The sequence below is a fragment of the Lampetra planeri genome, chromosome 3 (genome assembly GCF_965212315.1).
Source record: "Lampetra planeri chromosome 3, kcLamPlan1.2.h2, whole genome shotgun sequence".
Taxonomy (NCBI): Eukaryota; Metazoa; Chordata; class Hyperoartia; order Petromyzontiformes; family Petromyzontidae; genus Lampetra; species Lampetra planeri.
Window position 1 is genome coordinate 7,622,805 of NC_136109.1, and position 22,571 is coordinate 7,645,375.

Genomic DNA, 22,571 nt, shown 5'->3' on the forward strand with positions numbered 1-22,571 from the left:
GGTATGCAGTAATACCCCCAGATTACGTCGGGGACGCGTTCCTTAAAGGTATGACGACGAATATTGAAACGACGTAAATCAATTTCCAGGGTAGGTAATGGAGGCAAAGGCTGAGGCGACGGATACGAGGAAGGAAGGATTGTGTCAGCAATGCAAGTGTCGGTTTGAGGCGACGAAATTCAGGTGGTGGTTTTAATAAAAGCGACGACTTACACTGTATTTGTTAAATGAAGTAAAAGGCGGAGACGTAAATCGGGGGTATAACTATCACTGTTAAATTTTTCTGACAAAAGATTTAAATAAAACTCAATTATTAATGAATATTTTTGCCAAATAAATAGATGTTACCCATTCAAATAGTGCTTTGCTAAAAAGAAAAATAGCAATTGGCAGCAAGGTAATTATTTCACGTAATTTTCATATTTCATTGAATTCCTTAATCACTTTTGTGTAACTGCCAGCGTGTGCCTTTGGGGCCGTCCATAAATGACGTCACGCGATTTTTGACGATTTTTGACCCCCCCCCCCCCCCTCGTCACACGGCGTCACAAAAAGTCAGACCCCCCCTCAAATATGACGTCACAAAGCTCTTCCCCCCCCCCAATTTTTTTTTTTAAATGCTTAAAATCGCTTTAAACTATTGTCATTGTAGTGCGTATTAATGTGGAACTGCACTCTGATGTTGTAGGAGAAACATTTATTAAAAGTCTATCTAATTAAGTAGAATGTGTTGTCTATATTTATTTAAAGTTGCGCATTTTGATGTGACGTCACATTTCTCAAACAAATGTCTGACCCCCCCCCCCTAGGTGCGTGACGTCATTTATGGACGGCCCCTTTGAAGCATTATAGTTTGTAACGTATAGATGTACTTGTGGCACGCTTATGTTGAGTGAACCGCAGTCGACTTACTCCCAGTCATCCCTATTCATACTGAAAACACAGTACTGTATATATATTCATATTCTTAGGTTTTTTCGGTGAAGTCACGTAGGTAAAATATTAAAATGATTAATTTGAATATGTTCGGTAAAGTCACGTAGGTAAAATATTAAAATTAATAATTAAAATTAATCATTTTAATATTTTACCGAAAAAACCTAAGAATATGAATCCTTGCAGTCACGAAAGCTTCAAATCTAGAATGTATATATATTGGCCAACAACGTTGAACCAACGTTGGTCCAATGGTTCCAGCCACGTGCCAACAACGTTGGCCCATCGTCGTAATGTTTACTGAGGGCATAGGATGGCACGAGAAAATAAAGCAATAAATAAGTTAAATATTGCACCTTTACAAAGCCGTGGGAGACTGATGTGGATATTGCAGTGCGCCGTCGTATTGTGAAAGCGATCTCATGGCAACGCTGCTGTGGACCTAAGCGACGTGTTTGTGGATGCGCGTGACGTACGATGAACGCGCACAATCACAGTTTGTTCCGCCAAGACCAGCAGGGTCAGCCAAGTCAAAGTCACGTTGGTAAAACGTTAAAATTAATAAAAGTAAAATAAAATAAAAATAAAAATTTTAGGTAAAACATTAAAATTAATAAAAGTAAAATAAAAATAAAAATTTTATTTTACTTTTATTAATTTTCATGTTTTTACTTTTATTAATTTTAATGTTTTACCTACGTGACTTTACCGAAAAAACCAAAGAATATGAATCCTTGCAGTCACGAAAGCTTCAAATCTAGAATTCAGCCAAGTCAAGTTGCATTCGTTTAACCAGGTGACAGAACTCAAAGATACCAGGATTACCGTCTTATTTGCAGACAGGTGCCACGCCTGTAATCCAGCACTGTGTAGGCGGGAAGGGTTAGTAGATCACACAAATTCTAGACTTGAAGCTTTCGTGACTGCAAGGATTCATACTCTTAGTTTTTTCGGTAGTAGGTAAAAACCTACTACTATATTTTTGCCACTGGTAAAGGAGGTCTCATAGTGTAAATTGCTTACCCCGAGCTCTCAATACTCTGATAGTGCGCTGTTTTTGAGTTGTGCGCCTTCTGGTGTCATCTGGTCCAACACCAATGGAGACTAGGCACTAAGGAAAGATGTCTCGGGTGTGGACCAATCAACTTCAAGGACAGTGCATATTATTATCATTATCAGAGTTGTTTCTTTTTGTTTGCATTTTGACTATTTGTGTTGTGGTTATTGCAAACATGATGCCTTGTATAAAGGTGTCAGTTTTGTACCAGTTTAAAGGGTAAAAACCTACTACTAAAATAATAATTATTGAATTAAATTAAAATAAATTAAGTAAAATTATTATTATTTTAGTTTATTAATTTTATTAATTTTCATTAATAAATAATAAAATACATTTTTCTTTATTATTTATTTTAATTCCATTTTTTACCTACGTGACTTTACCGAAAAAACTAAGAGTATAGATCACACAAATGCTGTGAAACTCCCTTCCCGAGGGTGTTAAGGAGATGCCGTTAGCCTGGCTCGCCGGAAAGCGGTACAAGTGTGGACTGTCCCATCTAAATGTCCATCGCTACGAGGTAGTGTGTGTTTCTCTCTCTCACACACACGTGGGTTTTTTGTCCAGGTGCTCTGGTTTCCTGCCACAAGTACGCACTCGTGTCTGTTCACGAGTCCTGGTCCTCTGTTTCACGTTGGCATGTTCAGCCCAGAAGATGGACGCAGCAAATTTAGCAGTCGTTTTGAAATGCGTGGTCAACCAGGTTAGTGTCTAACTGTGTTGTTGGCCGACTGGTTTGCATCGCATTATGTTTCTAAGGTTTGATGAGTTTCTCGTCTCCCATCTTCTTGCTGTATTTGCCTCCGTGCAGTTTGACGTTCTCTATGTGCTCTTTGTGTGAAGACCCTCTGTGTGTTCTCTCGCTGTGTGTTTCACCCCATTCCCACCTGATGATGAGCGCTTGTGTTGCGTTGGAAACGTCGTGATTTATTTTAAAAAATAATAATTGTATTTTTTGTTCATTTTATTTATTTTAATTTTATTTTATTTTTACACACGTGACTTTGCCGAAAAAAAAAACCAATGAGTATAGTAATTTCTGCAGTCACGAAAGCTTCAATCCTAGATTAAGTAAGCACTCATGAACTGGTCGATAACCCCTCGACATATGGAGGACCACAGGAGCTGGTGGGGTCATTTGACGCCGGCTCGTCACGTGCGCTCCCCCTCGCCTCCGATTAATTCTCTTCAAGAGCTGAGCGGACACTGAAGCACCTTACAATTTGGCATTATTATTATTATTATTGAGACTTCAGGTCGCACTCATTACACACAAAGTGCTTGCCACAAATGAATCAGAATACCTCGCCGATCTTGTCAAGGAGCATACACCATCACGGGATCTACAGTAATCCTCGTAAGTAGCATTTTGCTCGCCATCGAACAAAGACGGTCACTGCATCACGCGCTTTCAGATGTGCTTCTGCAGCCGTCTGGAACGTTCTTCCCTCCGATATTAGGAAGCCACTGGAGCTACGCACTTTTAAATCGAGATGGAAAACTCATTTTCTTTTATTATTACTTTTTGTGTTTAGTTTGTTGTCCTTGCCTCACACCTCCGATTAGCACGGTTGGCTACGTAACGTGCAAAAGAAGTTCAACATACACACGAGAAAGATAAAAGTCACGAAGAAAAAGTAAGCTTTAAATCGAAGTTTGTTAAATAAATGGAAATATTCGTCACAAGTGGAAAACAGCAGAATGTGAACAGTATTCCGAGCTCGAGCAGTTACTAGAGCTGCACTGACATTGAATTGATGGCAGAGAGTAGGTTGTAATGGTTTTGGAAAACCGAACTTAATAGTGAGCAAAAACAAATTCGGTAAAGTCACGTAGGTGAAAATACAAAAATATTGAAAAAAAATAGATTTTTTTTTTCACCTACGTGACTTTACCGAAAGAACCAACGAGTATGAATCCTTGCAATCACGAAAACTTCAAATCTAGAAAGAAAAAAAATCGCTGTGCCTAAATAAAAACATTTTTGTAACCCGCTGAACATTGAGAAAATCGAACAAAACCTATCCAAAAGGTGCGCAAAGGACACAGAGAGAAGTGGATTCTTTAAATTTGACAGAGGGACAGTGAGAAAAATCGATTAGATACCATCTAATAGTTATCTTTACCAGAATCTTAATTTAGATTGGAGGAATTCGATGAGCTATGAAGCTCTTCTTCACAAATGTCCAGTGTGGGCGGCTTAGTTATTGATCGTTAAGGAAAGTGAATGTGCCCGGGCAGGATACTTAACATTTTTTCCAAGATGTTTTATTTATTCAGCCTATTTCAAACTGATGCTGTTTTGGGTTTCCATGACTCTGATTCAAAAGCTCTAATTTATATTGTCTAAATTAAGACCAACGCTTGAAAGGTAGTTTTGAAGTTTTCGTGACTGCAAGGATCCATACTCGTTGTTTTTTTTCGGTAAAGTCTCGTAGGTGAAAATAAAATAAAAATGAAAAACAACTAAATTAAATCACTAGAATTTAGTTGTTTTTCATTTTATTTTCACCTACGTGACTTTACCGAAAAACCAAAGAGTAGAGCTTGAAAGGTAAATGGGAGTTGGGGAAAGACAAACACATGGAGTGGCTGCCAAGGGAGGGAACACGCCTGCAATGGACGCCTCCTGTGGAGATGAATTACTAGAATCGGCTCGTGTGCGTGACACAAGATGGCCACGGCTTGCGGAGGCCTTCATCCAGCAGTGGCTTGACCATGGCTGCTCACGGTGAAGAATGTGGGAGCATTGCAGCCTGTGGCTCAAGCGTCTGCGTGACGTTTCCATGACCACTCACGAGAGGGCTTGGTGACACAGGAACATCCCGCTAAGCACTCTTGGATCAGTAGCACGGCGTGGGTCCAAACACTTGATGAGTCATGAGGCTCCGTACCACTTTTTTTTTCTCCTCTCTATCCTTATATAAAAAACAGACAGTTGTAAACAACGTTTAACTCAGGCTTGGGTTGGGTTATACTATTCCCAAGCAAAGGTGTTATTTTTGTAATTGTCTGCTGTGTTTTTTAACTCGAATATACGCTCCATATGCACGTTGCAGAGCACCAGGGTCGCCAGGGTGAGCCCTGCACCACCAGATGTCCCTTTGGTACCACCCGAGTTCACTCTGATTTGCAGTGTGCACTATTCCCTCGTTATTCGCGAGGGATACGTTTTGGGGATGCTAGTGAATAACACATTTTGCGTATAATGACATTGGCCTCCGAACACCTATTTTTTATGAATGACCTTAAATAAATGCATAAATACGCTATTAAATACATGAAAATTATGACACGGTATTAAATAATAGTATAGAAAAAGAAATTACCTGAAATTATTTTGATGCTGCTCATCATCATTTTATCTCGTCATTTTATCTCGTCACTTTCTCTCTCGATCCGGTCGTGTTGAGTTCCAGATGCGATTCGCGGAAAGCCAAAAATCGCGGACAGCAAGTTCGCGAATAACGAGGGAACACAGGAGCTCAATACTGTGTTTGGTCGACACATCAGCTCTACATGTCTCCCTCCCCCCATCCGAGAGGAGCCGGAGCTTGGGCTGTGGATAATTTCCGCATAGATCATGCGATGTCACACAACAACTTTCCTGAGCGCAGCCCACTTCAAATGGTGAAACACTGAGCCGCCCGGTGACCTGGCAATCTGCATCGCGCTCATGCCTCTGAGAACCACGTCTCTCGGCAGGGCTGTAGGTCCGCAGGGCCGCTCGTTAAAGAGCCCCGCAGGTCGAAAGAATTCCCAGGAATTGGGTGGTGATTTCAGGCTATGGATAGTGGGATCTGCCCAGCACGCGTGGTTGCCCACTCTCCCCTCTCCCCCCCCTTCTCTCTCGCTGCTGTGACGTGTATGGCCGCCGTCCGAAACATCAGCCGCCTACTGATTTCGTCGTTTTCCGCTCCCTCCGCACGACGACGGTGGCAAGTTTATCGGCGTGTGTGCGGCAGGGCCGAACTGCGTCATGGAGGCACGAGGATAGTAAAAGAGGGATTAATAGTGGTGGTGCTGCTGACATCGGAGAAGGGAAAATTGTTTACGCGGAGCCTAATGTTTTATTTTAAAACGCGGTCACGAATGTAACGAGGCAATGCTCTCGATGGGGGGAATTGTCTCCAATTGGTTTTATTTTTGTGCCAGCGACGCCATACGTGAGCAAAAGAAGAAAAGAAACGGCAATGTCAACTCACGTAACGTCTCAATGAAGGAAAATATCAACCATGATTGGTAACGATGTAAATCAACAATAGGGTAGAGGGGGGGAAGGTCAGAGCAGGGAACGCATGGGAGAGAGCAGGGACAGAAACACCGCCTCACAGCTCACCGGGACCAGGCAATCGGAGCCCAGCACCAACAACGACAACGAGCCCCAGGGGATAGTCAGGGCAGCACCAATGGCCGACGGGTGAAACTCCTCATGTTCGCACGAATATATCCTCCATAATAGAGCGGGTTTTTTTGGGTTAGATCGCGTAAATATATAAATGTGTCGTTAAACCCGCCACCACCCGACACAGCCAACTAGTAAGGGATGTCACGTAAACAGAACGTGGCTAATTCGTCACATTTATATATTTACGCGATCTAACCCTAAAAAACTCTATTATGGATGATATTTGTCGCGAAAGTTTACGTGTTAAACGAATATATCCATCCGCTCTTCCTAATCCATAGGTTAGAGAGAACCATCCAGACGTGGTGGAACATTATTCCCATTTTCCACACTTGTCTGCGAATTAGTCACCCACAAGTGATAATTAACATATTATCGACACTTATCCGTGGACTTTGACTAATTATGATGTCACTTCAATGGGGCTGATAGCCAGTGTTATCCCCATTGTGCTATCGACATGTTTCTAGATTTGAAGTTTTCGTGACTGCAAGGATCCATACTCTTTGGTTCTTTCGGTAAAGTCACATAGGTGAAAATGAAAATAATATTAATAAAATAAAAATGAAAATAACTCAATTAAATCACGACGTTTCGGAAGCAATACAAGCCTCCGTCATCAGGTAGAACAGATACAGCAAACAAAACATTATTGCTGTGGCTGTCCTACCTGATGACGGAGGCTTGTGTTGCTTCCGAAACGTCGTGATTTAATTGAGTTATTTTCATTTTTTTTCTCCGACGTGACTTTACCGAAAGAACCAAAGAGTTTCTATCGACATGTTATCAGATGAGGAATCAATTCGGAACAGTAATACCGGTGCATCGCTCCACGTTCGAAATTGGTCTCAGAGCTGCAATTTAGCCAAATTAATTGAGAACCCAAATTTAAAATGACGAGGATGGGGGGGGGGGTACCATCATTGGTGACTAATTTGAGATCATCAACTCATGGCACTTGAGAACACAGTCTAATCACAGGTGGCCAAAGCTCGAATTAAAACCCTGGATCTCAGCGAGCGGTGACAGCTCCCGCGTTCTGACCTCCGGGCCACGCGGCCACATCGAAAACACGGTGCTCTGACTCTGTAGTAGCCCGCCCCGGGGTCACATGGCCACCACCAGATGTTTAGTTTCAGTGGAGCTGGCTGAATGTCTCTCTCAAGGGAAGCGACATCTGATTCACAGGACTGGGCCAACAGCTCTGACAAGCCTGGGGTTCAAGCCCCAAGCATTGATATACGGTGCTTTTTCTGTGTTTTTTTTGCTGTGGTTGTCCCCACCTGATGACGGATGCTTGTGTTGCGCCCGAAACGTCGTGATTTAATTTAGCTGTTTTCACTTTTTATTGTATTATTATTAATATTATTATTATTATTATTTTCACCTACGTGACTTTACCGAAAGAACCAAAGCGTACGGATCCTTGCAGTAACGAAAACTTCAAATCTAGAATTTTCTGGAAGACTTTGCTGTTTCTTCCTGGACTTTTCTGTTGTGCGTAATCACTTTAAGATGTTTCTTGTTCATGTTTGTTTTGGTTGCACCCGATTCAATGGCTCACAGGGCTATACCTAATAAATGAAACTGAAACTGAAGCCCTCTAACGGGAGGCCTGATGATGTCTGTGACGGAGCACGGAGCCAGCACTTATGATGTCCGAGGTTGAAGCCCATGGACCGAGCATTTCTTAGAGAATGCGGTCCGCTATGGCAATTCCATACAGTGAGACACTGAAATTGTATGGTAATAGGGTATGTGTAGTTCTTTAGAAACTCCTTTTTTGTTTTCCACATAATGCACTAGCTTGATACGCGGTGGTTTGGGCTGTTGCAGTTCTTTATTATTAAACATTTCCTACCTTTATTACTGCTAATCCTACATAATACACTAGCATAATATGACTTTGAGACCCCCCACCGCCTACACATTCCACAAGGAGTGACTAATCCCATATCTGCATTTGTCATCAATATGCTTCATTCCGCTGTTGATATGTAAACTCCTTTGTCAAGGCGCTCTCCTCCTCCCACCCAGCTTAAAATAAGCTGCCAAGCTTAGCGGTGTTCATTAGGACGCTGTCTTTCCGACAGCTCTGTTTCTTCACCTGAGGACGGCTGCTTGCGTTGTGGCCGAAACGTCGTGAGAATTTTATTTTATTTTGTTTTATTATTATTATTATTTTATTATTGCCCTTCTACGTGACTTTACCGAAAGAACCAAGAATATGAATCGCTGCAGTCACGAAAGCTTTAAATCTAAATTTAAGACGCTGAAAGTTCAGGTTCTAAATGGGAACAATGTTTATTCTAAAGCTTGAAGGAGGGCAGTGAGCCAGCACCTCTGAGACTTGTAGGGTCGAATGCCCAGTTGCCCTTCACAGTTTTACCAGAGACGCGAGTACAATAGAAGACTGGTCAAATTCGACAGGCATGGATTGTGTCTTCAATGTGATGATCCATCTCACGCGTATACATGAAGGGTTCTCATGGCTCCATCACCGTGGTGGTCAACCTCGAGGGTGTGTTCTCTTCTTTGGCTGTCATTCCATCGCCAAAATAAATAAAAACTTAACTATGAAGTATTTTTTATTTTACCAGGTAAGGTCCGCTGAGCTGTATGGCTCTTTTTCAGAAGCAACCTAGCCACAAATGATAGCTCAAGGAAGTGGCATATCGTGTGGAAATGTATACCAGCCAAATACTATAATCGCATGTTGATTCTAAATGTGGAGAGAAAAACAGGAGGACCCAGAGAAAAATCCACACAACCACGGGGAAAGCAAGAAAACTCCAAATATACAAGGGTCAGGGCCGGGATGGAACCCACGACCTTCTGTATACCAGACAAGTTAGATAACATCTCGCCACCATTCCGTCAATGTGACCATCATCCCGTCTAGCGATGTTGTCCTGCCCAAACTCACTTCATGAACATCTGTGAAAAAAATAGCTCATCGGATTCCTGCAGTATAAATATTCTCATCCAATTCTGATCTAACTTTTCTTTCACACTCAATATGACTTCTCTGCTTTTTTGCATTTATTCCCTCATCAATGCCTTATCTCTCAATCTAATTCCGAGAATTCACGAGCCGTTCCAGAATATAGCGTAATTTGAGAAAAATACAGAATTTTTAAAAATTGAGTCCATTCAGTGTCGCCATCAACCTCACCAACATCGCACTGAATTCCAAGGCAGCGGGGCACCGCTTAGCGAGGCTGCATCAACAGCCGGGAAGTGGGCAGTAGTGGCTGAGTGAATTAAGAAGGGAGACGATTGTTTTTCACGGTTCAACTGTGATGGAGAAAGTGGAGAGATTGAATTAGTGCACCGTGCTGGGTGTTGAATATACCCTTCGATTTGGTGGGGCAGTTCATCGGCAATGTTCATAGGCTCGTGTTGAGATTGGTGAGTGAGCCAGCGAACAGTCTTAAGGACGAGTCTGATTGATTATCTGAAACGCTGTCATTGAAACTTCTGTCGAACCCGTCACTCTGTCGCCCGTTGAACCGTTTCGCAAAATCCGACGCTCTAGAATTTGAGCAAATAACGTATGCACATACGCCATATATATGTTGTACTTCTTTCATACCGTACGTAGTCAACTGTGCTAATCGAATTCTAGATTTGAAGCTTTCGTGACTGCAAGAATTCATACTCTTAGTTCTTTCGGTAAAGTCACGTAGGTAAAAAATGAAATTAAAATTAAAAATATTAAAAGATTAATTTTAATTTTATTTTTTACCGACGTGACTTTACCGAAAGAACTAAGAGTATGTGCTAATCGAAGGTTGGAAGGACATCAAACTAAACACAAAAAGCAATTCGCAAGAAATGGGGTTGCCCACACGCACACACACACAGCTCTAACTTAAACTAACAATCCCTGTTGTTTACACACCGTGCCAGGTTCAGATATCACTCGCTACCGATGTTAACAATGGCTAGGGATCGAACCTGTACACAACAACAATAACAACAGTCCCCATGAGCCACTCGGTCGCAGTGACGTTACCACAGAGCTATGTGCCAGGCCAGCTGCACTTTTGAGTCCAAGTGAAGTGTCGAAGGCTCGCTGACAAAAGGGTCACGGGGACAGACCCAAATGCCATGGGTGAACTCACTGAGATGACTGCTCAGCATTCGCGTGAATCACAAACAAGTGATTTTCACACGTGCGAAAATGTTGCATGTAACATGAGGGTAATAATCAATTTCATGCCGGTGAATCAATGTATCGTCACACACACACACACCGTATCGTTACATACCTCACTCAAACATTCACACACGTTCACTCAGACACAAGAACAAAGATCCCCTGCGTAGCCTTAAGGGGCCGTCCATAAATGACGTCACGCGATTTTGGACGTTTTTTGACCCCCCCCCCCCCTTCGTCACACGACGTCACAAAAGTCAGATCCCCCCCTCAAATATGACGTCACAAAGCTCTGCCCCCCCCCCCCCCCAAAAAAAACATGCTTCAAATCGCTTTAAAACTATTGTCATTGTAGTGCATATTTAATGTGTCGCTGCACTCTGATGTTGTAGGAGAAAACATTTATTGAAAAAGTCTATTTAATTAATTAGAACGTGTTGTCTATATTTATTTAAAGTTGCGCATTTTGATGTGACGTCACATTTCTCAAATCCCCCCCCCCCCTTCGTCACACATCACAAATGTCCCCCCCCCCCCAGGTGCGTGACGTCCTTTATGGACGCCCCCTAAAGAGACTGTGGGAGGGAAAGAGCTTTTTAACGGGCACCCATTTCAGACTGGCGTGGCATTCGAGGAGGGGTGGTGTGGTCATCATCACACCCGACCACCTTTGTCTCCCGAGTGGCGATGTTTACACATCACACTGAGGTGCTCATTTGTGGCTGAGTCGACCTCGGGGAAACCCGGTGACCGGTTGAAATTATTGTCACAAGGCTGTAGCCATGGAGTGAACATTGGGGCGGGACCAAATCTTCCAGGGGGTCTGGGGGTCCCAACTCAGCAAAATATCTAAATTTGAAAACTAATTTCTTGCCTAAAATATAAAAAAATTCACTAACACGTGCGATGGATCTTTTTTTTACAATAATGTCTAATAGTGTATTGTATTGCTCTGTTTTTACCTTTTTACCATTTCTTGTTTCATTGTATGTAATGGCAGAGATTAGGGATTCATAAAGTACAACCATAACCACAATCATATAAGCAGAAATATATGCGTTGATTTATATGAAGACAAGTCCAGATATTGTGGCCGAGGTTTAGCAAATTGTTTTTTTTTATTTACATAACATAGCAATTATTCTTTTATAGCAATATATTGGGAGGGGCGGGGGGAGACATTTTGAGCATATTTGAATATGGGGGGGGGGGGGTTTGTGTGTCCCAATATATATAATAATTACGGCCTTAAATTATAATCACTGGCGTTTGGTCGTGAGCAGGATTCCAACTCGCGCCGTTGTAGATTCGTAGGGCAGCGCCATAATTGCTACACTCACCGACTCATAAACGTACACGCGCACAACAACAACTGAGGCTGATGTTTACCACGGCGCTTGTGCCAGGCTAGGTGCACTCCCGGGGCAACGCACAGTGTCGAAGGCTCGTTGACAGAAGTTCTCACGGGATAGACCCAAGGTGTCGCCATCAGTTGACTGAACTGAGACGACTGGGCCAAGATGCACCAGCACAGACACACACAGACACACACATATATATATAACCACACACACACACACGGACACACACACAGACGAGGCCGGATGGGTTCACGTGATTACTCGAGCTTTACATGGACAACATTCACTGCCACTGTACCAGAGCCGAACAGCTGCTTTGAACTCCCCAAGCGATAAAAACAGCAAAGGGGTTTTGGCTTATTAAGCGGCAGCGGTTAGCCGCGCGCTGTGAATAACCAACAGTTTGAGATCCTAGTAGTAGGTTTTTTACCCTTTAAACTGGTACAAAATTGACACCTTTATACAGGCATCATGTTTGCAATAACCACAACACAAGCAGTCAAAATGCAAACAAAAAGAAACAACTCTGATGATGATAATTGATATGCACTGTCCTTGAAGTTGATTGGTCCACACCCGAGACAGCTTTCTTTAGAGCCTAGTCTCCATTGGTGTTGGACCAGATTACACCAAAAGGTGATACAACTCAAAAACAGTGCACTATCAGAGTATTGAGAGCTCGGGGTAAGCATTTACACTATGAGACCTCCTTTACCAGTGGCAAAATATAGTAGTAGGTTTTTACCCTTTAAACTGGTACAAAACTGACACCTTTATACAGGCATCATGTTTGCAATAACCACAACACAAGCAGTCAAACAACTTCAAGGACAGTGCATATCATTATCATCATCAGAGTTGTTTCTTTTTGTTTGCATTTTGACTGCTTGTGTTGTGGTTATTGCAAACATGATGCCTGTATAAAGGTGTCAGTTTTGTACCAGTTTAAAGGGTAAAAACTTACTACTATATTTTGCCACTGGTAAAGGAGATGTCTCATAGTGTAAAAGTTTGAGATCCTATTAGGAGTACAAATTGAGCTCGTTTGGTGTTCACAAGGGACAATGTATCTAACCGAATGCTGCCATTATTAACCCGTGCTGTTATCATGCCATTGATTAAAGCTGGCAGGTGGTGAAATATATAATGTATATTATTTTGTTAGCGGGGGTGGGGGGGTCTGATCTGGTAAGGGGCCGTCCATAAATGACGTCACGCACCTAGTGGGGGGGGGGTCAGACATTTGTGACGATGTGTGACGAGGGGGGGGTGGGGGTTGAGAAAACACAGAACCACTTTGAGGACCTGAATTCAACACCTCGGGTCAATTGTCTGTCGAAACAATATGGTAAAGGTGAAATAGACTTTTAAAATACCGCATTACTCAGTGCACAGATACGTCCATAAATGACGTCACGCACCTAGAGGGGGGGGGGGTCAGACATTTGTGATGATGTGTGACGAAGGGGGGGAGGGGGGTTTGAGAAATGTGACGCCACATCAAAATGCGCAACTTTAAATAAATATAGACAACACGTTCTATTTAATTAAATATACTTTTTCATAAATGTTTTCTCCTACAACATCAGAGTGCAGCGCCACATTGAATACGCACTACAATGACAATAGTATAAAGCGATTTGATTTGGGGGGGGGGGGGGGCAGAGCTTTGTGACGTCATATTTGAGGGGGGGGGTCTGACTTTTTGTGACGCCGTGTGACGAAGGGGGGGGTCATAAATCGTCCAAAATCGCGTGACGTCATTTATGGACGGCCCCTAAGTAGAGTGCGTGTCGTACGCCTTGGTCCATCCGACACGACCAACTACGACGAACACCGCACCTGCGATGGGCCTGGTTGGCTAGGTACGGTGCGAAAGAAGTCCAACGTACACGTACGCGCGTGCTCCCGGTTTGCGTGGGGGAGGATGCATTGCTGAAAGTCGCGATGTCAACAAATCTGGGTATTGCTCTACTAACGTTTCCCCGTGAACTCACGTGACCATTTTATTACTGCTTCAGCACACCCACCACCGGCGATGTTGGAGAGTAATCCTGCAACATTTAACAATGGGGTCTTGCCAGAATTCTGTGCCGTGCTCACTAAGGGCACTCGCCCCGAACAGTATGTTAAGGCTTTACGGGGGGGGGGGTGTGGAGCGTCATCTTCGTCTTATTAGACGCGATGGCAAATCGCTAAATGTGTGTGGATCAGTGGCGTGCTCAAACAATGGCGTGCTCAAGCAATAACCAACTGGCGTGTTTGTTCACGTGGCAATGTAATTTATTGGCTGTGTCGGGTGGTGGAGGGTGTTGTCGGCACGCGTTGGCGTTTTATCTGATGTGGCAATCTGAGCCAAAAATGTCTTATGAATCACAGCCTATAGATACATTATTATTATGACGGAATGCACGTGTGGGCTTATTAATACTTGTTGAGCGCGTGAGTTCATTCGCTAATTATGTCACGAGGACTGAAGCCTCCCCACAGTACAATGAAAGCACCTGAAACAAGTACAAACATTCGATAATTACACGTTAATTTACATAATAGAGAAAAATCCACGGAGAACAGGCAAGCACTAAATATACACGCCGGTAAAAAATATAATAAAATAAATGAAAACAACTCAATTACATCAGCTGTTTTCATTTATTTTATTTGATTTTTTACCTGCGTGACTTTACCGAAAAATCCAAAGAGTATTAATCCTTGCAGTCGCGAAAGCTTCAAATCTAGAACTAAATATACAGGCGTCAGGGTCAGAATCAGGATGGAACCCACAACCTCCTGCATACCAGGCCAGGTAATGAACATATCGCCACCACGGCGGATATCCAGGCCACTTCCCACCCTAGCAGGTTTGGGAGTTTCACAGATCTACATTATCCGCCAACCTCTCCCCTCCATAGCAATAGTTTACAGGCATGGACCCTGACTCCCCAGGGGGTAAATTGTTATTTACAGTTAACAGTCCCATATGACTCCTAAATCAGCAGTTGTCCTGCCGTATCGGTTCCACCGGATGACGGTCAATTGTGTTGCGATCGAAGCGTCGTGATTAAATTTTATTTTATGTTTTATACCTACGTGACTTTACCGAAAGAACCAAAGAGTTTGGATCCCTGCAGTCACGAAAACTTCAAATCTAGAAAGTCCCATATCCACAGTAACCAGGTTTGCTGATCACTGTTTACTGCTAAATCAACCTTTGGATGGCGACACTGGGTGGGGACTATGTATCCTCAGATGCAAAGCACTCGATGTCATTTTCCACAGGGAAAGTTTCTAAAACAGCCCTATGACTCGACTCAATGAAGTCATCTTCCTCCAACGGATTGTTACACGGGGTTGTTTTTGTTGTTGTTGCAAAAGACAATCTGAAAATACTTTCACCTGAAATTATGGTTTAATCTTGGCCGACTGGCTTCCGTAATTCAAATCCAGGACCTCAGCAGTGCCGGCTTATCGCTTGGCCCGCAGGGATTACGAGCGACTTGATTCACACGGCCACTTGCGGTTCTTGAGTGCGTGCCAAGTTGAGGTGACCAGGCGGATCAGGTCAGAGCGTTGAGCCGACACCCCCGAAATCCTGGGTCCAAATTCACGATGTCAGCTGTAATGAAGCCAATGTTCTCAAATGTGGTCAGTTGATAGTGTCAGCCTTGTCACCAATGACTACGGGAAAATACAACCGCGTACAATTTTTTGCTCTGTATCTAATTTAGTGGAAGTCCAGTTTTGAGAATTAATAATATCGAATTTGATTGTCATGCGATTGGCGTTATTCTCGTTATTAGGGCAGGTAGGAAAGTGCTGTCTGGGCCAGAGGTCACTTGAAGGCATCTCAGAAGAAGTTCTGGAGCATACCCTTCCGCAAACTATTCTCAAACACGAAGAATTGCACTACTGCATGAGAGATTCCGATTGTTAAATGCCTGCTTGCGATAACGCCTTCCGAACTTTAGCTCATCACGTCTGGGGTTTGTTTAATCCATACTTCACCACACTGGTCAAGGCAGACTGGGGAAGGGGGGGGAGGGGCCCAGGACTGATGCACATTTCATTCGCCAATGAAGTTCGCCATGAGCAGAATTCCAATTCAGGTCACCAGGTTCATAATGCAGCGTGCTATCCACTGCGCCACCACCTCTTTCTTTGTGGATCGCATACACGTAATGATGCATCATCAATCTACATATATAAAAAGGAAATTTGTGAATATGTGTGTCTGTTCAAAATGTTTAGCAAACTTCCCGACATGCAACAAACTTGAAATTTGCCATTTGGGTACTTTCCAGACTGTACACCATGCAAAATTTATAAAAATAGACTTTTGTATTTTTTTGGGGGGTGGGGGGGGCGCAATAATGCATATATTTTGCACGGCAAGTGAGCTGTGACGTCACATCTGTCATGTCACCCGCGCATGTGGAAGCATCACGCAGTGTGCCTGCTGACGTCACGCATCCCCCCTCACCCTCCGCGTAGGCCATGTATCAATCCAAGACAAGAATTCAAGTTCCGGGCGAAGCCGGGTAGTAAAGCTGGTAATATAATAAAATGTCTCAATCTCCTGACACATAACGTCGCACTCATCACACACAAATTAACCAAAATACCTTGCTGATCTCTTCAAGGAGCATAAACCATCACGCAAACTCCGGTCGTTCCTCGCAGCGGCTTTTGGCTAGTCGTCGAAAAAAGACGGTCACTGCATCGCGTGCTTTCAAAGGTGCTTCGTGCGGCCATCTGGAATGCTCTTCCAATTTGAAGAAGTCACTAGAGCTTGCACTTTAAAATGTAGATTGTAAACTAATTTCTTTACAGCTGCTTTTTGTTTTTAGTTTGTTGTCCTTCCCCCGCACCTCCGATTAGCACAGTTGGCTATGTACGGTACGAAGGAAGTTCAACACACATGCATCGAATTGCATGTGTAACAATCATGTATGACTCATGAAGGTTCCATGCATATTATGTGCAAATGTTACAACGCAGTCAACATAGCGAAACAAACGATACAGAAATATAAAATGAGAAGGCAAACCTTAGACAGAAAAGAGCATGTCCTTGAATCAAGTCGTGCTCGATTCGTGACGATTCGTGAAATCGCAGGGGTAAGGAAGAATGGTTTGCATGCATCATTCATTTATTTCAAGTCTATTTAACTTCATTGTGATATTTTAATCCATGCCCACATACATCTGTGTTTTCTTTACACGCCGATAAAGTTTGACCCCTGAGTATGTGTGATTTTCTGCAACTTATTAATATTCCGTGAATTCAACAACGCACTACTGACTGTGAGTTGTATGCACGGTCCATGATTTGTTGTTAAAATCTCCAGCACATCACAAGATGCAGAACGTCATGTACCCGGAAATTGCATTCGATAGCTGTGAATGTTCACGATACATTCATCAAATTGCACACTTAATGCATTCACGGTGTACGCAGTTTTGGGCACAAATGATATGCAGATTACATAGTTAGGCGAATTCACTGAACAAACCTACAGTGAGGGAAAAAAGTATTTGATCCCCTGCTGATTTTGTACGTTTGCCCACTGACAAAGAAATGATCAGTCTATAATTTTAATGGTAGGTTAATTTGAACAGTGAGAGACAGAAACACAACAACAAAATCCAGAAAAACGCATGTCAAAAATGTTGTAAATTGATTTGTATTATAATTGAAATAACTATTTGACCCCCTCTCAATCAGAAAGATTTCTGGCTCCCAGGTGTCTTTTATACAGGTAACGAGCTGAGATTAGGAGCACACTCTTACAGGGAGTGCTCCTAATCTCAGCTTGTTACCTGTATAAAAGACACCTGTTCACAGCAGCAATTAATCAATCAGATTCCAAACTCTCCACCATGGCCAAGACCAAAGAGCTCTCCAATGATGTCAGGGACAAGTTTGTAGACCTAGAAAAGGCTGGAATGGGCTACAAGACCATCGCCAAGCAGCTTGATGAGAAGGTGACAACAGTTGGTGCGATAATTCGCAAATGGAAGAAACACAAAAGAACGGTCAATCTTCCTCGGCCTGGGGCTCCATGCAAGATCTCACCTCGTGGAGTTGCAATGATCATGAGAACGGTGAAGAATCAGCCCAGAACTACACAGGAGGATCTTGTCAATGATCTCAAGGCAGCTGGGACCATAGTCACCAAGAAAACAGTTGATAACACACTACGCCGTGAAGGACTGAAATCCTGCAGTGCCCACAAGGTCCCCCTGCTCAAGAAAGCACATATACATGCCCGTCTGAAGTTTGCCAATGAACATCTGAATGATTCAGAGGACAACTGGGTGAAAGTGTTGTGGTCAGATGAGACCAAAATGGAGCTTTTTGGCATCAACTCAACTCGCAGTGTTTGGAGGAGGAGGAATGCTGCCTATGACCCCAAGAACACCATCCCCACCGTCAAACATGGAGGTGGAAACATTATGCTTTGGGGGTGTTTTTCTGCTAAGGGGACAGGACAACTTCACCGCATCAATGGGACGATGGACGGGGCCATGTACTGTCAAATCTTGAGTGAGAACCTCCTTCCCTCAGCCAGGGCATTGAAAATGGGTCGTGGATGGGTATTCCAGCATGACAATGACCCAAAACACACGGCCAAGGCAACAAAGGAGTGGCTCAAGAAGAAGCGCATTAAGGTCCTGGAGTGGCCTAGCCAGTCTCCAGACCTTAATCCCAGTCTCTGATAGGCTCTCTAAGACAATGGATTGACACGGCAGCCTCTGATAGGCTCTCTAAGACAATAGCTTGGCACAGCAGTCTCTGATAGGCTCTCTAGACAATAGCTTGGCACGGCAGCCTCTGATAGGCTCTCTAAGACAATGGATTGGCACGGCAGTCCCTGATAGGCTCTCTAAGACAATGGATTGGCACAGCAGTCTCTGATAGGCTCACTAAGACAATAGATTGGCACAGCAGCCTCTGATAGGGTCTCTAAGACAATTGATTGGCACGGCAGCCTCTGATAGGGTCTCTAAGACAATGGATTGGTACAGCAGCCTCTGATAGGCTCTTTAAGACAATGGATTGGCACGGCAGCCTCTGATAGGGTCTCTAGACAATAGATTGGCACGGCAGTTTCTGATAGGGTCTCTAAGACAATGAATTGGTACGGCAGTCTCTAATAGGCTCTCTAAGACAATGGATTGGCACGGCAGCCTCTGATAGGCTCTTTAAGACAATGGATTGGCACGGCAGTCTCTGATAGGCTCTCTATGACAATGGATTGGCACGGCAGCCTCTGATAGGCTTTTTAAGACAATGGATTGGCACGGCAGCCTCTGAGAGCCTCTCTAAGACAATAGATTGGCACGACAGCCTCTGATTGGCTCTCTAAGACAATAGCTTGGCACGGCAGTCCCTGATAGGCTCTCTAAGACAATGGATTGGCACAGCAGTCTCTGATAGGCTCTCTAAGACAATAGATTGGCACGGCAGCCTCTGATAGCCTCTCTAAGACAATGGATTGGCACGGCAGTCCCTGATAGGCTCTCTAAGACAATGGATTGGCACAGCAGTCTCTGATAGGCTCTCTAAGACAATAGCTTAGCACAGCAGTCTCTGATAGGCTCTCTAGACAATAGCTTGGCACGGCAGCCTCTGATAGGCTCTCTAAGACAATGGATTGGCACAGCAGCCTCTGATAGGCTCTCTAAGACAATAGATTGGCACGGCAACCTCTAATAGGCTCTCTAAGACAATGGATTGGCACGGCAGTCCCTGATAGGCTCTCTAAGACAATGGATTGGCACAGCAGTCTCTGATAGGCTCTCTAAGACAATAGATTGGCACAGCAGCCTCTGATAGGGTCTCTAAGACAATTGATTGGCACGGCAGCCTTTGATAGGGTCTCTAAGACAATGGATTGGTACAGCAGCCTCTGATAGGCTCTTTAAGACAATGGATTTGCACGGCAGCCTCTGATAGGGTCTCTAGACAATAGATTGGCACGGCAGTTTCTGATAGGGTCTCTAAGACAATGGATTGGTACAGCAGCCTCTGATAGGCTCTTTAAGACAATGGATTTGCACGGCAGCCTCTGATAGGGTCTCTAGACAATAGATTGGCACGGCAGTTTCTGATAGGGTCTCTAAGACAATGGATTGGTACAGCAGCCTCTGATAGGCTCTCTAAGACAATGGATTGGCACGGCAGTCTCTGATAGGCTCTCTATGACAATGGATTGGCACGGCAGCCTCTGATAGGCTTTTTAAGACAATAGATTGGCACGGCAGCCTCTGAGAGGCTCTCTAAGACAATAGATTGGCACGACAGCCTCTGATAGGCTCTCTAAGACAATAGCTTGGCACGGCAGTCTCTGATAGGGTCTCTAAGACAATAGATTGGCACGGCAGCCTCTGATAGCCTCTCTAAGACAATGGATTGGCACGGCAGTCCCTGATAGGCTCTCTAAGACAATGGATTGGCACAGCAGTCTCTGATAGGCTCTCTAAGACAATAGATTGGCACGGCAGCCTCTGATAGGCTCTCTAAGACAATGGATTGGCACGGCAGTCCCTGATAGGCTCTCTAAGACAATAGATTGGCACAGCAGCCTCTGATAGGGTCTCTAAGACAATTGATTGGCACGGCAGCCTCTGATAGGGTCTCTAAGACAATGGATTGGCACGGCAGCCTCTGATAGGCTCTCTAAGACAATGGATTGGCACGGCAGCCTCTGATAGGCTCTTTAAGACAATGGATTGGCACGGCAGCCTCTGATAGGCTCTCTAAGACAATAGATTGGCACGACAGCCTCTGATAGGCTCTCTAAGACAATAGATTGGCACGGCAGTCTCTGATAGGCTCTCTAAGACAATAGCTTGGCACGGCAGTCTCTGATAGGGTCTCTAAGACAATAGATTGGCACAGCAGTCTCTGATAGGGTATCTAAGACAATGGATTGGCACAGCAGCCTCTGATAGGAACCTCTAGACAATAGATTGTCTGATGGTGGTCTGCAGACCAAACACAAACAGCCTCTGCTGAACGTACCAAGGTCAATGTGTGTCCGTGCAGCAAAGAGCATGGGGAAAGTGATCCATTTTCTGTCAGCGGCCCTGGGCCATTGCTGAAAAATTCCACATTCCTATTGAGGGACAGACTCTCAGCCACACACAGGGTAACAAATGGCAATCACTGGTGACTTGCGGAAAAAAGTTGTGCATGTTGTATTGATCACGGAAGGGCCACGGGCTGAGTCGATCCCGCTTACGATGGAGAAGTCGGCATACAAGCCACAGCGCCACAGACGAATTTAACCTTGGCCGAGGCTCCTCCTCATTGCTCCCTGCATATTTGTGCTAAAAAAAAAATCACTCTCACGTATTACCGTGCCTAACCGTAACCCCGACCCGAAACAATAACTCTAAACCCTAAACTCTAACCACGAATTCTAACCCTAACACCCAAACCTAAGCCATGAGCCCACGAGTAGCACGGTTGGCTATGTACGGTGCGAAAGAGGTTAAAAACACAGTACATACATATGAACCTCGCTAATAACTATACACCCTAACCCTCTATGTATGTTGAACTTATTTTACACCGTATGTAGCCAACCATGCTTATCGTAGGTGCGGGTCAAGGACAGCCAAAACCATAACCCTTAAACCTAAGCCATGAACCAGATTAATAACCATAAACCTAATCCTAAACCTCAGCTATAATCCTAAGCTCTAACCCTAAACCTTAACCCCAAACCTCAGCTATAACCATAAACCCTCGGCAAAACCTCTGACTATAAACCCTCGCTCCCTAATTATCTAACTGTAACCCCGAACCCTAACCACAATGCTTCAGCCCTGCGCCGTAAGTAAAGAAGCCACCACGCGTCAATATTTCACGCACTGAAATCCAAGGAAGAAGCGCACCGCACAAAACACCTGGTCTACGATCGGGTCAAGATCTGTAGGGACAGCACGGGTACTTGTGTCACGTCCTTAGACATGATTACCTTGAGACAATGTGGAGACTTGGCGATGAGCAGTAAGAGTCCAGTAGGAGACACAGTAGTGGTGAGCAGTCGAGGGGCGCTACGTGTCCCCTTTAGAGACAGCATTCCACATTGAGCCACGTTTAGACGCGGCTGCTTCCATCCTTGCAGCGTTGGAAATAACCGGCGGTCGAAAATAGCCGCAGCGTCAGCCATCCAGCCACCGCTGACTCCGATTAGTGACGCCAGCATCAGCATAACCACAAAGTCTACCAGAGCTACCACGGACACAGGCAGCGTTACCACGAACTTTCACCACAACTACCACGAGCACAATCACCACAGTTACCACAAACTCCACCGCAACTACCACGAACTCCACCACAGTTACCACGAACTCCACCATAGTCACCACAAACTCCACCACAGTTACCACGAACTCCACCATAGTCACCACGAACTCCACCACAGTTACTACGAATTCCACCACAGTTACCACGAACTCCACCACAGTTACCACGAACTCCACCACGGTTACCACGAACTCCACCACAGTTACCACTAACACCACCGCAGTTACCACGAACTCTACCACAGTTACCACTAACACCACCGCAGTTACCACTAACACCACCACGGTTACCATGAACTCCACCACAGTTACCACGAACTCCACC

General features: G+C 44.2%; 1 protein-coding gene across 1 annotated transcript in view; it reads right to left on the minus strand.

Annotated features, from left to right (window-relative positions):
* The window catches only part of CORO1C (coronin 1C), a 61,288-nt gene extending 39,286 nt beyond the window's left edge, over nucleotides 1-22,002 (minus strand). Inside the window, exon 1 of the mRNA XM_078620165.1 lies at nucleotides 21,916-22,002. The gene's annotated coding sequence lies outside the window, so the exon portion shown is untranslated. The remainder of the gene's footprint in view (nucleotides 1-21,915) is intronic.
* Nucleotides 22,003-22,571: the final 569 nt, after the last annotated feature.